The 14,417-nt window shown below is 33.6% G+C and overlaps 1 protein-coding gene across 2 annotated transcripts in view; it reads left to right on the forward strand.

Moving 5' to 3' along the window:
• Positions 1-14,417, forward strand: part of LOC126837126 (junctophilin-1-like) — a 48,040-nt gene continuing 33,623 nt past the window's right edge. For both annotated transcript variants that reach the window (XM_050570942.1, XM_050570943.1), the window contains exon 1: positions 1-757. The gene's annotated coding sequence lies outside the window, so the exon portion shown is untranslated. The remainder of the gene's footprint in view (positions 758-14,417) is intronic.

A 14,417-nucleotide genomic window follows, 5' to 3' on the forward strand; every position in this document is an offset into this window, starting at 1 on the left:
CACTTAAAATAAGCACACGCCGACACCGGCCCGGAGAGTTTGCCCGTGTAGTGTAACAGTAACGCGCCAAAAAAGCTCGCCGCCGCCGCTAGTGATCGCCAGTGCGCTTTTCCGTGTGCGTGTGTGTGTGTGCGTTACTGTCTCTTACGGCCGTGCCGTTGTTGCTGCTGCTGCACGGACGTCAGCGGTTGTGCGGCGGCATTTTACCGCCCGTTTCTCATCACATCCGCCAGCGGTAGCCGGTCGCGCGCGCGCGTTCTCTTTCTCGCTCTCGCGCTTTCTCATCTGCCGCTCTCACACACACACGCACACTGCGGTATCTCTTTCTCGCTCAATCGCGCTCGCTTATCAATCGGATTTTCGCGTTCGACGTTTTTTCGCGTCACCGGCGGGTGATTAGGCGACGATGATCGGCCGCCGGTCGGACCGACCGAAGACGACACCGAACCGCGTCCGCCGGCGGTGATTGCCGCTCGACACGTTTAATTTGCATATTTTTAATCCAAAATTTCAAAAAAAAAGCTACAATTTTCTCTTAAAAAAAATAATATTTCCGAACGAGAGTTTCGGTTTTTTTTTTTACCTTTCGAGTGTTTTATTTCTTTTTCTTTACACGACGACACAACCGACAAGAGGAGAATAGTCCACGAGGAACACGGCCGCATTGTAATACCCATTATTATTATATTGCCGTTATTAACATCGAATCACGGCCAGCATGTTGTTGTAGTGTTTTCCAAAGCGTTTGCAATCGAAGGTAAGTGGAAAACATTATCTTTACAACAATATAAATATTATAAAAAAAATATTGTAAATAATATTTTGTATCAAATCGAATGTTCAGTCCCTGACTATGCCGGATGACGTTTTAAAAGAGCAAATAATTAGCCGGCACGTGCATAGAACTGCGCACACAGCTGCAGCATGACAAACCGTGTGTGCTTAGCGTATATAATAATATAATAATATAATAACATAATAATATAATGTGCTCGCCCTATCCGAACGTCGATACTCTTAACAGTGCATTTTTAGACGTGTGTGTCTCCCTACCTCGGTCGTCTCAGCTTCATACAAGCACACACGAAGAGGGACGACGGTGTATAGTCGTTAGAAATACCATTACGACGGTCGGCCGCTCCGGTTTCGTTAGGTTTTGGCATTATTTCATAACACACAAGAGAACGGTCGGTGAAAAATAAGACAGAGAGAGAGAGAGAGAGAGAGAATAGTCTTTTCGTCTCTCAAAAACTGTAGGATAATAGTTCCAACAGTGATCCGACCGAGTGTAACTATGCGAAAACAGTAATTCCCAGAGTGCGCGTGAAGCAAAATTTCTCTTTTGATCAATTAGTGTAAGACTTATTAAGTCGAGTCACTGTTTTATGGAAAATTGTCTCTTACAAATGCGTGGTACATCGGTATTTGAAGTCGTGTTAAATAGATCACGAAAAATATCTAGAGATTTCTAAAATTTATTTACTAGTACCGACGAATATTGTGGGTGACTTACTTATGATTAACTTGAGACTATCTAGATATTATCAAAGGTTTTCAACAATTCGTACACTGATTAGCCGTGGTGGTTTACATGATCATGGGTGGATTTGTCCTGACTCCTGCAGTGGGTGCCACGCTTGATGACCGACGCCACCATTAACCATAATAAGGCCCCTTAAAAAACACAACCCTATCTCGTTACGGAGGTTAAGTTCACTTTATAAAGAAACACTCGTGTCTGGTTTTGCTTAATTATTTTGAAATTTGTATTTGATGTTCTAAACAAAATGGTGTTTAGGACTTATTCCCTTATTTTTGCGCACCGGCTTTTTGGGAATATATCAATTATTGTAAAAATGTTTTAATCATAAGAGTGTCCAAGTATGAGTAGTGATCTATAAGATCCGTTTCTTTCTCGACACATGAATAAACGAATACAAAGTCAAGAACAAAAAGTAGCATTATGTCCTTTTTACTACAATCGCACTTTTTTTTTGTACACCACAGTCAGGTCCACGGCTGAGCTTCATTTTACATTAAGCTATTTAGCGACTGCCGGTTTTTGCCCTTTTCCGTTTGGATTGTAACAAAAATAACACGTCTCGAGTACAAATCGGTTTAAGTACCTGCGTCGCTTTTGGAAATAGACCTTTTTTTTGTCGGGTATAATAAAAATGAAAGAAACTTCCTTTTCCGGTGGCATTGTGTGCGGTTTAGTGTGAAAATGGTGTTTGAAAAGGCGTTTGATATTGTGTTGAAAACCCGCATCCGGTTCGTCTCGCGGTCCACAGTCAAGCTTTAAAAGGTAACTTTTATTTCATTCTTTTTTTTTTTATAAAAAGATGACTGGGTTGAACAAAGAATTTATTGTTCGCAAAATGTCAAAAAGCACGACGCGACGGGAATGGGAGATGGCTTTTTTTTAAGTTTCGTTTCATTTCCACGTTGCATATTAAAAAGATAAAAGGTCTTAGTGTGTCGTCGGTGAAGACCGACCGGTCCCGGATTATATCCAATTTATTTTTTATTTCTCATAATCCCAAAGTCTTTATACGGTCTGTATAAAATATCATCCAAAACTGTAATGCATAATATATACTATACAGATGCTTGTTCTGAAATACAGTAACAATACTTATTTTTAACAAATTTATGATATATCTGTATTTGTTGACTGTGTCTATTGTCTAAATACAATAATTGATCGTGACATTTTATTAAAGAAGACTAAGAAAATAACTATAAATATTTAGTGCGAATTGATAATAATTTAGCTAAACATCGAATAAAAAAACTCAACATTTTCAATCGAATGGTTTCAATCACTAAGTTGTAATTAAATATTTGTATGAGTTTTTCTATTGACTTCAATTACGGCTATAAAATCCACAATGCGTTATTCTTTATTTTATTATGTAGCTTGAATTCGTTACGTTAGCTGTAAGTTATCTTTCGTTTTACGAGATAACAATAATTTTGATTTTATGCTATAAAGAAATGATTTAAGAATTTTTGATCATTTGTCGAACACCATTTAGGTACAACTTAAAAGTAATAAATAATTACAAAACGTTGTATTTTAAGGTTATTTCACGCGAGTTGTATCTTTATCCAGATTTAAAAATTTTTTATTAAACTATTACCTTACATTTAGCGCTGTCAATGCATTACAGCTTATGATATTTTCTAAATACCTACTTTATAAGGTACCGTTTACACCTAAGCATATTTTACATTTTTTTCATTTTTTATTAGTCGGATTCATTCGAATGCACACCAGTATAGTGTACAATATTATCACAATATAATATGATCACATCGTCAACGTTGTATAGTGTTTTTTTTTTCTGTTGTCTACTCGCAACTGTTTGCCGGCAGGTTAAGTAATGGTGTTTATTTTCAGATTTGACCTGATTTCCCGTACGGTAATCTCGTATTTCTCGGTCGTTTTGTAATTCAGCAAATGTAGCGCTTAAACGAAACAAAACAAAATTTTGGTTTTCGCACATACGCGGTATTTGTGCGCCGATGAAAACGCAAAAGCGATTTTTGAAGATTTTTTTTTATCCCTACACGACGTGCTAGTATTATACGATGTCTTGTGAATCTCAAATCTTTCGGTTCAAGTAGTCCCGACGAGGGTACCCTAGTACGTGGAATTCGCAATGAAATCATTATTATCCGTCATGCGAACAACCTATGGAGAGAGATAGAGAGAGAGAGAAAGGGACGTTAGGAAAACAACAACCATCACAACCTATCCAACATTACATTATGTGTTTACCGGCAAATCGGTGCACGGTCCATTGCACAAAACCTTATTAACCCGATCAACGAACACGCGTCTCAATAAGTACACAAACGGCAAACCGTTTGTTATTATTATTATTATTATCGTTATTTTTTCTTTTCGGTTTGGCAAATAAAAATGTCAGTTTTTTTTTTACAAAGAGCAACTTGATTTTAAAATCGTCCAAAGCATTCATACGCATAAATAAACACTACACAGTTACACTATTTTATCACCTATAATTTTAACACTGTTAAAACCATTAGCTAAACTTGTGAGCACGGCCATTAATGACTTCCACACTTCCTTACTTTTCAGGAGGAGGAGGGGGGGGGAGGCACGAGTGGGCTCATGCCCGGGGAGTGGCAAAATATTTAAGTGAAATTTATTTTAAAAAAAAAAAACCATTACACGCTGATGAAATAAATGTATTGGCAATTGAATCACAACTAACTCTTAAAATTAATTATATTGATAGAATTGAAGATTCCCCTAATATTTAAACAAGAAAAATATTACATTAAAAAAGAAAAATGTTATATTATTTAATATTGTACCTATTTTAATATGCTAATTTGTTATATATATAAAGTACTTCATTTTGTTCACGGCACCTGTGAACATTTTAAATCTCATTGATAGAATATGTCTGACTATGTTGGATCCGCTAGATAAATCCAACACTATCTAATTAGACCAATTCTTTAGGTAGGGCAGAACAATATTTTTTTAGGTTATCTCGCAATGCCCAACTTCATTAGGAAGCAAAAATTATATAATTACAAAATTTAAAGTGTTAGATTTTTTATAATATCTAAGTGGACTTAGATAAAAAAAATACCCCCGATGGATATTGATATCATTAGGCAACGATTATGGTATTTGAATTTGAATTTTTTCTAGTACAGCTAATAAATTATTTATGGATTGGGTTGGTCTAGTGTCAATATAATAGACTAGTCTTGGATCCGGATAAAGGTAGTTTGTATAATAAATTTAGCATAAATAACATTGATAAGTACTATTATTTCAGTATAAATTGGGCGGTTTTTGTTAAAAAAACTCCTACCGTTTTTCCATTTGGGGTTGTATAAACAATTCGATTCGTTCAACACAGTGCACACTTGCTTTGATTTACAATAGCGTTATAGAATAATTGGATACAGTAAAGTGTGTTTAATTCGTTGCAAGTTCCACTCGAAACGCACTGATAATTGACAATAAATATTAAATTGACCGACTGATTACAGGTCGGGGTTGTGCTTATACAAAGTATAAAGGTATACCTAATGAATCGAATCGATCACTATTATATATTATGCAAATTATACTGGAATCGCTATAATAGCTGTTAACCCTGTTTTTAAATCATATCATGTTATGATATTAATCATATTATTATGTTTTTTATGGTTGCTCACGTCGCAGAAGCGATTTTGATTTTGAATTATTCATGATAATTATTATACTGATGGTCCCGGATAATCTTGGACAAAACAAATCATAAATAACTAAACGCGTGCCGACTTTGTATGTGGCTGTGATATTATTATTGTTTTTTATCGCCAGTATAATAATGTAATAAAAAGTCATCGCGTGCGGCATATGGCGTGCAAGTGAACGATCAAACCGAATTAAACGCGTGTGTTAATTGTTTAACCGGTCGACGTTTTAACGGACGGAAGAGATTTGTTTTCCTTATTAATTTTAATACCTAACAACTTGTTCACGCAGCTATTAAAAGCGATTATTTAAGTTTATGTGGGATATCTTTTAGGGATAACGTAAAGCCAAATGGTGTCTAAAAAGTATCGAAAAATGGTAAATATTTAAAATTTTGCACTTTTTGCGGAGGGAACTCCGAAAATTACAATCCCATACTGTTATTGCCTATAAAAGGATATTTTATAATTAATAGTTTTCCCATTTAAAGTTTTGCATCGCATCGAAGCGAAGTGATTGTATTACTTATAGTTATAATATAAGTCACCATACAAATAAATTTTAAAAAATGGTATTTATTTTAAGTCCTGACCGTGTATTTCCAGTGTCCACGCCACGGTTTAATGCGATTTACGCACAAGCTATGCGTTTTTGCCGATATTGTATATTTTTTTAATTTGTATCCGAATTCGCCGGGCGTTTACACAATAATAATAATATTACACTATTTAATAATATTTTATTGCCGGCGAGCAGTGAAAGATTTTTCGGCCACTTAAGTAGAGCTCCGTGCCAACTTTTCACATTATATATATATATATATATATATATATCATGTGTGCACGTATGTTATCGTCCCGCGCAAAACTTTAAATGTCAATGGCTCGTAAGCCGCACGTTAAGTAAAAAAAACTGGATCAAGATTCGTCAAAATATTATTTATAAAAATCAAGTAGCGCGCCATACCGCCGTTGGCATTCACACGGTGTAGAACAATAATTGCGTTCGGCTTGCCCTTTGTGTCTGACTTATGTAAAAATAAATACAACTCGTATGGCCTACAACGGTGATATACGGCGCAGTATACATACACACACGGTTCGATAAGTCTTTAAAACAGGTGCAAAACCTCTTACCCGGAACGGAAGCGCAAAAGGATTTAGGGTTATGCGCCTTTATTTTCGTATTATAATTAGAAAAAAAAAATCCTTGACCCGAACCAAACCCGACCGGTCGCTTTTGACTATTTTAGATGGCCAAATTGTGGTCTGTATTACAGTAAAAAGGGTCCAGTACCTTTCACGGTCATCGGCAAGGTTTAAATACTCAACTTACACCATACCAGATGGCATGGGCGGCCGCAGGATGAGCATATAGCTGCCTATTTTTATATTCTAATATTAGATAAAAAAGAAGAAATTACAAAAAAAAAAAATGTTATGTAAATGCATATAATGTTTCAGTCCTGTTATCGAAAACCGTATACTTACCAAAAAGAAACACGATGTACTTAGAAAAACGTTTTCCGATTTTGTATGGTGCTTAATACTGTCTTTTGGGTCAACATAGAGTGCGACGAATCAACGATATTTTCTTAAAAAAAAAAATTAATAAAATATAACGCTCAGCTCGAAGTGGCTGTTCAAAGTTTTCAAGACATAATCGCAAGCGCTTGGAGGGATGAAGAAAGTAACAGTTGTTTACAAAAGACAGTTGCTTACATTCGAAAGGAAAGTATTTAGACAAGTACAGAATGTAGAACTAAAGTGGAAATTTTGTAAAAAAAAAAACACCCTGGACCGGAATGGGTAGACCGTGTTGGCGAGTAGATTAAAGTAGTCTGTATAGATGGAAAAGTTTGGCGAAAACTTGCAAAGGCTTTGCTTTGGCATGTCAAGATAAAAAGACAATTACTCAGAATTTCCTCAGGTTTGAGTAGTAATAAATCAAAACAAGTATTGAAATAATATTTGTATACATTATTCAATCGACTAGAACAGTCTGAATAAAAAACCGAAAATACAAAATATTATTATGCTTTTTTTTTTTACGTTTATTATACTGCTATTATTATGTATAACACAATAACGGTTAGTTTGATAAAATTCTATAATAAAGTAGTGATGGGTACCCATATTCCGCGTAGACCACAGACCGTACCCTTATTCTTGGAACCGAAGTATTTATGTGTTTTTGGCCAAAGGCGAAGATAAATGGTTTCGGTTCAAGTTCATCGGACTCTGCCCAAACAACATTAACGCGAATCTCGTCCCTTCGGACTTAAAGCTACATCCATTTCTCCAAAATAAACACAGATTTACACGCTTTTAATGGCCGATAACACTATTAGTAAATATTGTTATATTCTCTTCGGGTCTTGGCTTCCCACGGAAACTTTCACGTCGGTTTTCGGCGGTTTCGCCAAATGCATAATGTATGTCCTCCGGAAAAGGCGTTTGAAATGAAAAATTAATCCAAATGTGCGCACACCGAAGAAACGCTTTGTTGTGTGTACCACACACACACACACACACTTATCTTTATTGGTTGGCAAACATGTTTTTGTCGTTGGGAAAGGTCGACCTTTGCGGGGTCGACGCATTAAAATGATTAAAGCCGTTTTGCCGTTTACAAATGAACGGCACTTGCCATTTGTGTTTAATTCAATAATGTATCCACCACCGGACGTAATGTGTTTAAACAAAAATAACAAATTCAACTTTTTCAAGCGATAACCGATAATGAAGCATCAATCATTCTGTCAACAGCAATAATTCGAGCCGAGTAATAATATCACAAACAGACCATAACTGGTGCTTAAGGGGAGGAATTATTGCTGCATTGTATTCAGTAACAGCTATAAATTTGTTGGGTAACAATCGCGTTACAATGTACGTTTTGTTTTCAATGTATTACACCTATGGACGGGATTTGTCCAGAAACAGTATAATATCTATTTCTCTATCTGTTCTTTAGTTAACGTTTTTTTTTTTTTTATAATGCAAACATTTTATGACTATAAATGTTTTCAAAACTTTCTGTCACCCGACGTCCGTGAGGGGATAACGATTTTAGTTTTTTGCACTACAGTTTGTATTTATATGTATTGTTATGTATAGTTTGTTAGGCGGCTTTAACAGTTGACAGTTTCACAGGAACCCGATTGGACGTTATTGTTAGCATTTGTCAAGTAGCGCTTGATTGTAGAATTAAAAAATAATTTCAATACAATTACTATCAACAACCATTCATTGATTATTGTCGCTTTTTCACGTTAAAGAACTTATTGCACATAGAAAATCACCACACGGTTTTACATATTGTTAATACATAAAGATTAGCTGTTTTCAGCGGTCAAATAAATCTAGTAAAATCTCATTTACAAAACAATTTTTTTAACATTGAAAATTATAAAGGTAATGTAGGTTACCAACATGTCCACCGACCGCGAACGCATACGTTTATTAAAGTATATAATGTGTCGCGTTTAACTTAGTTTGATCCCTTTCTTGTTGGCCTTTGCTCGTCCAATGTAAAAGGATCAATGTTGTCTCCGGAGACGTTGCAATGACGTTAATACGTTTTTTTCTATCTTTTATTCAGACCGAAAATAAGAGTACACGGCTAACTGTTAGGCAAACACAACCAAGTTGAGTGGTTTTTTTTTCAATTAACGTTAATTTATTATCGGTCGATAATATTGAATTTCAATTATATTCTAAAAGTTCATTTGTTGAAAGGGAATTAGTATTTACTCTTTTTTTTTTTACAGTCACGCGATTCGAATTTATTCGTCTATTTTTTATATTCTATTCGTTTGGCTGCCTTTTCTGCAGTCAGGATTTATTACTATTATTATCTTTTTTTTCTGAATAAATCATTGAAAACGAAATCGAATTACCCACCTATATTTTATATTTTATCTACGGTTCGTTAACCACCCCCGAGTCGGTTTGTATTATAATGTATTTTTGATTACTCTAACTTTTGGAATTGTAGCTGATGGCTTTTGCCGCTGATTGCGAAAATTGTCATCGAATAGAATGAATAGTATAGTATGAAGTTAGTGACGGGTAAAGTAAGGGATAGAAGCAAGGCGACTATTGGATCGGAAAGTTATTTTATCACTGTCAAACGGTATGGTGCAAAATTCGAGTTTTTCGGCAAAAAAAAAACCTCCTGTCAAGTCAGTTAAATAACATTTTTTTTACTCTAACAAATTTTGCTCGAGTTGACACTAATAACTGATCATTTTTTCAATTGGGATTTCTCATGAGCAGAAAAAGGGCTTTTTCTATATTTGACCCGTCAAAGTACCAAATGCATACGAATTCTGAATCCAATTATACCTTCACATCCAGTGTTGGAATGGCCAATTTTTCAGACCTGTAACTTCTAAAACCCCTGTTTTAAAAATGTTTTTATTTAATTTGTCAACATATAGCAAGACACTGTTTTAGAATATATGGGTGAATTTTTTTTCTTCCGTAAATTAGCTGCACAAGAGTTTTTTTTATTATAAATATATCTAAGAAATAATAAGAATTCAAAAAGTGTAAACAATCAAGCTAAAATATTCGTATGAGAAGCCTAATTATAAAATATAAACCACTAAACCTCGAGGGTGAGGCTAAGTTAGATTTTCTTTATATATAATTTTTTTTTTACGGTATTTTGTTCTACTTGGTTTTATACTCTGAAAGTTAGCAAATTGCGTTATTTTATCCATCATAACGTCTCCGTTTTACATAGCTCTATATTTATATTAAACAATTTTTTTTTTTTTTTTTAAATAAATGTTTTTTTTTTTAAGGAATTTCAAGTTTGTCTTCACCTCACGAGTGGTCCTTATTTTAGCTAAATCGCGCGGTAGAGGTTTTTTTTAGTCGGACGCTGTTCACAGCTACGCACCAGAGCTGTAGAATTAATTTAAATAATTTTTCATAAGCGTTATAGCCGGCGCTAGCTCACATGCTTATGATATTATTACATTAGGCACAGATATTCACATAGATTACACGTGTAGCTCGTTCGGAACACCGTACACCGCCACCAGTCTAAATATACATAACACGATGATTCATTCGTCCGCTTTATCCGTTAAAAGAAATGTGCAATAAGTACTTCTACGCGAAAACTAATTTTCTACAATAAAAAAAAAAAATACTCAACTTCCGAAACGGCGCATCAGGTACATCGCATATAGCTGAAATTTTTATCAGAGTTTTATAATATATTATATATATATATATAGGAATAATATTCCCTTCTGGCGATGCAGAACATATACGGCGCGTTAACAATGTATTTTTTTTATTATTATTATTTTACATAAAAAACCAAACAATGGAAGTAACGAAGCACACCGCCTCCGGGTTAGTCGATGCGTACAACACAAACATATTGTTTTTTTTATTTTTTCCAAAGGTAAACCTTTTAACCCTGAACGGCCGTTGCTCTTTTAGTTGAAGTCGAAGAGCGCCATATTATAGTCGGGCTTTTTCTCAGTCATTGATTGATTCATCTCAGCCGTGCATTTGTCAACTCTCATCCGGTATAAAACTCTGCAAAGCGGTTGTATGTTTACACACACATAGATCCATCAATTCATAATTTGCGGACAACGCAAAAAGGGACAGCTAAAGCCTAAGTATACATGTTCAGCTCGTTTTGTCGACCATGACCCATCTCGATTTCACTCGTCGGGTTGTACCATTAATTCGTCCGACGATTATTATTAGCTTTATTGTGTAAAAAATTTGTTGTAAATTACTAAAATAATATAACATGACATAAAACTATTTGCATGCCGGACAAACACGACAGACATTTTTTTTTACATTCACAATAGTATGTGTATGAAAAAAATATATATAATCATCTATTACGAAAACAAATGTCCAAGGAGACAGACGTCGAGATAAGCTATTCAACTAGATCATTTGTTACACCTACTTGGATTCTATACAGAGGTAAAAATAATTGGCGCAACTAGAGTGAAAGGGGGGGGAGGAGGTGGTCTATGGAAATCAGATCTCTTTCAGGCTCTTAAAAAAAATGTCAGTTTCATAATAGGCAAAGACCCGTAGGGACGTTTTAAATTTTAATTTAAAGGAACTTTAGAAGTTTTGAAAGGTTCAGACCTTCTCAAGCCTCCTTCTAGTTTTTCCAATAACAGGTAGACTAATAAGCAACCTGTAATAAACACCTAACCTAACCGGATTCCCCTAACTGTTTCTCTTACTCTCTAACTAGTTTACAACAGTCATAGCTAATCTGACTTTATTCCTATTACCTGTAGTTATTTATAGTATCAGATTCGGGTGTGATTTCAAATAGTTGGACTTATTAAATAAACATTAAGTATTTGGATTTTAAAAATAAATGTTACAAAGATTTAAAATTGAGATTTTCAAAATACTTTTTAATCCTCTCAATGATTTAAAACAGAGAAATCATAAAATTAGTTCGATTGTACAAAAATAATATAGAATATTGTATCATTCTGATTACTTGACTTGTTTTATTTTAATGGTTTGGCCTTGGAAGAATGTTCATAACAGAATACAAGTTCCAGTAAAACGGAACCCAACAGCCAGAAAAATACGAAAATTGTTTGTAGATAATGCAATTTGATTTTGTGATGAAATATTTTGAATTTTTTACATTTCTAAGGGGCAGTTGGTTTGTACGATATAATAATATAGGTATAGAGAGTGAAATTCATCAGAACCCGGATAATAAGCTGAAACGAATTAATATAAATTATTAGTTGTCGTGTGCCCTGTTCGACAGCCGACAGAGGACTAGTCGACTACAATATGACCTAAATAACTGTTCAAACTGCTGTAGAACTTTAAATAACTCATCAGGTATGCACACGAGCGCTTTTGAATTACTGTATTTGCATTAAAACTACCGCGCACCGATGAAAACCCCTCGAAATCGAATCGCACAAACCCCTTAAAGACTAAAAGGGTTAAGAGTCACTGTGTTTTGTTGACCGCATTTCGATAGTCGTTGTCGGATACTTGATTATGACCCCAATTCCGGATTTTCGTTTAAACTCCCTTTGTGCGATTCTAGGTTGTGTTTGACAATATATTATAAGCTATTGCAAAACAATGTACCTGTTAAATATTGAAAACGGTATTCTTTTAGTCAAAACGTACCGATGTATTGATAATGGTATTTGAACAGCATATTTTTTACTTTGATATCGAGTATGAAATTATTAAATGCTCTTTGACAAAACTTTTCTAGAGCTATTTTTGTTGATGACTGCACGACCGAGGCAGTTTTACTATGTTCGGTATAATAAAAACGTTTAACCATGATTCGCGAACAGATGTACTGCTCTTTTGAAATCCTATATGTATAATAAATAATGACACTATTAAACATTTTTCTTGATACGTAGCTATTTAATTTATTTTACATTATTTGATTATGAAATATTTTATTACAAAAATCGTAAATGCTTATGGTTTTCACTTTTCACATAAAATTGTTGCTAAGTGAAATATTTTATGCAAAAATCCTAATTAATAATTTTCTTTTAATAATAGTAGTAAGAAAACATTGTGTAAACGTTTAAAAATATTTTAGTTGTATTTGAGTATTTGTTTTATTTTTTAGAATAAATATTAAGTACCTACTATTTAGGTACTTTTAAAAAAACATTTTTTACAGCATTGTTATTTAGTCATGATGACTTTTATGTTGATGCAATGTCTATTGTTAGCCGTTTTAAATGAAAAGCGCATTAGATAATATACTATTATGCAGTTACGCCTATAACAATAATTCCGCCTATATTGTGTTTTTCTGTTTTGTTTGTTATTTCTTAAGTCGTTTATCAATCGACTCTACCTTGAACTTGGTCCTCTTGAACTTGCAAGCATCGAGTAAAATAAACAACACACTATTTACCGTCTCACAGTGGTCTAGACGCTAAAAAAGCGATCGGAAATGGATTTCTAAGTACTGTAGTATATAAAAATATCCAGTTTTAATTTTTAACATTTTTTTTTTTTGCTGGGTTAAAGTTCAAAGGTCACCTACTGTTATTTTTACCTATAAAAACACTATATTTAATCAAATTTTTAACGTATAAAAAAAAAATTAAAAGAAAGTTATGTACTTTCCATTGTAGCATATTGTCCAATGTTTAATTATAATAAAGTGTTACCCCCTCCACCTTTCTTCTGTTGTAAAAACAAAAAATTAAAAAACAAACATTATTAATTATGGTTTTTTTTACAAAAAAAACGTATTAAAGATTACTCGCCAAATCGACATTATAATAAAAAAAAATTCAGCTGCCACTACCTGCAGTTAAAGTTATGGTGTTAGTTTAGAACTAAAAATTACTAGCACGACGATGAGCGCAATAGTTGCCTAACCAACAAACAAAAATATGAATTTAAATTTAAATTATTTAAATTTAATTGATCTCATTTTCATTAATTAAATTACTAATTATTTATTTTGACTAAATAAATAATTAATTTTTAATTAAATTTAATGTAATTACCTATATTTTTATTATTTGAATAAAATTAATTTATATAAGTTAGTCTTATTAGTTTACCAAGTTAAGTTTAAATTATTCATACCTGTTTATTTATAAATCATAAAGTCCTCCCACCTAATGGTCTCACATTAACTCCTAAAATACGGAATTTATTTCAAATTTAGCAACCCCAAAAACATATAATTAGATGAACAACTTAACATTTTTCTAAATTAAAAAAAAAATCCCCTAACTATAACAGGGAGTGATTAAAAAAATTATTTTAAATTTGAACTCAGGGACCTCAAAAAAATAGGTATGATTTGGTCTTTTTGTTTTTTAATCAAAAGTTTAGGAGATAGTGTTTTTGATGTTTTTTTTGGATTCTATACCACTGGGCGTCAGCTGGTTTTTTTTTAATAACTTAAATATAAAAATAGAAATACCTATTGTATACCTACTATGTATATATATTCGACCCGGAAGTGCCGTTATATTAGGTATATACATGCACTTTATATTGGATTTAAATAACTGATGAGTAGATATTATATTTTTTTTATTAATGTGGCTGTTTGAAAGCGACGTCCTGAGCGATGATTTCGCGACGGTCGATCGGTCATGCAAGGCAAACAGATTAGACCGTCACCGGGGCTGGATGTGTACAAC

This window comes from Adelges cooleyi, unplaced genomic scaffold, assembly GCF_023614345.1.
Source record: "Adelges cooleyi isolate 19-005CV unplaced genomic scaffold, UGA_ACOO_1.1 ACOO_flye_CR_arks_rails_tigmint_CR_PRNA_247, whole genome shotgun sequence".
Lineage (NCBI taxonomy): Eukaryota > Metazoa > Arthropoda > Insecta > Hemiptera > Adelgidae > Adelges > Adelges cooleyi.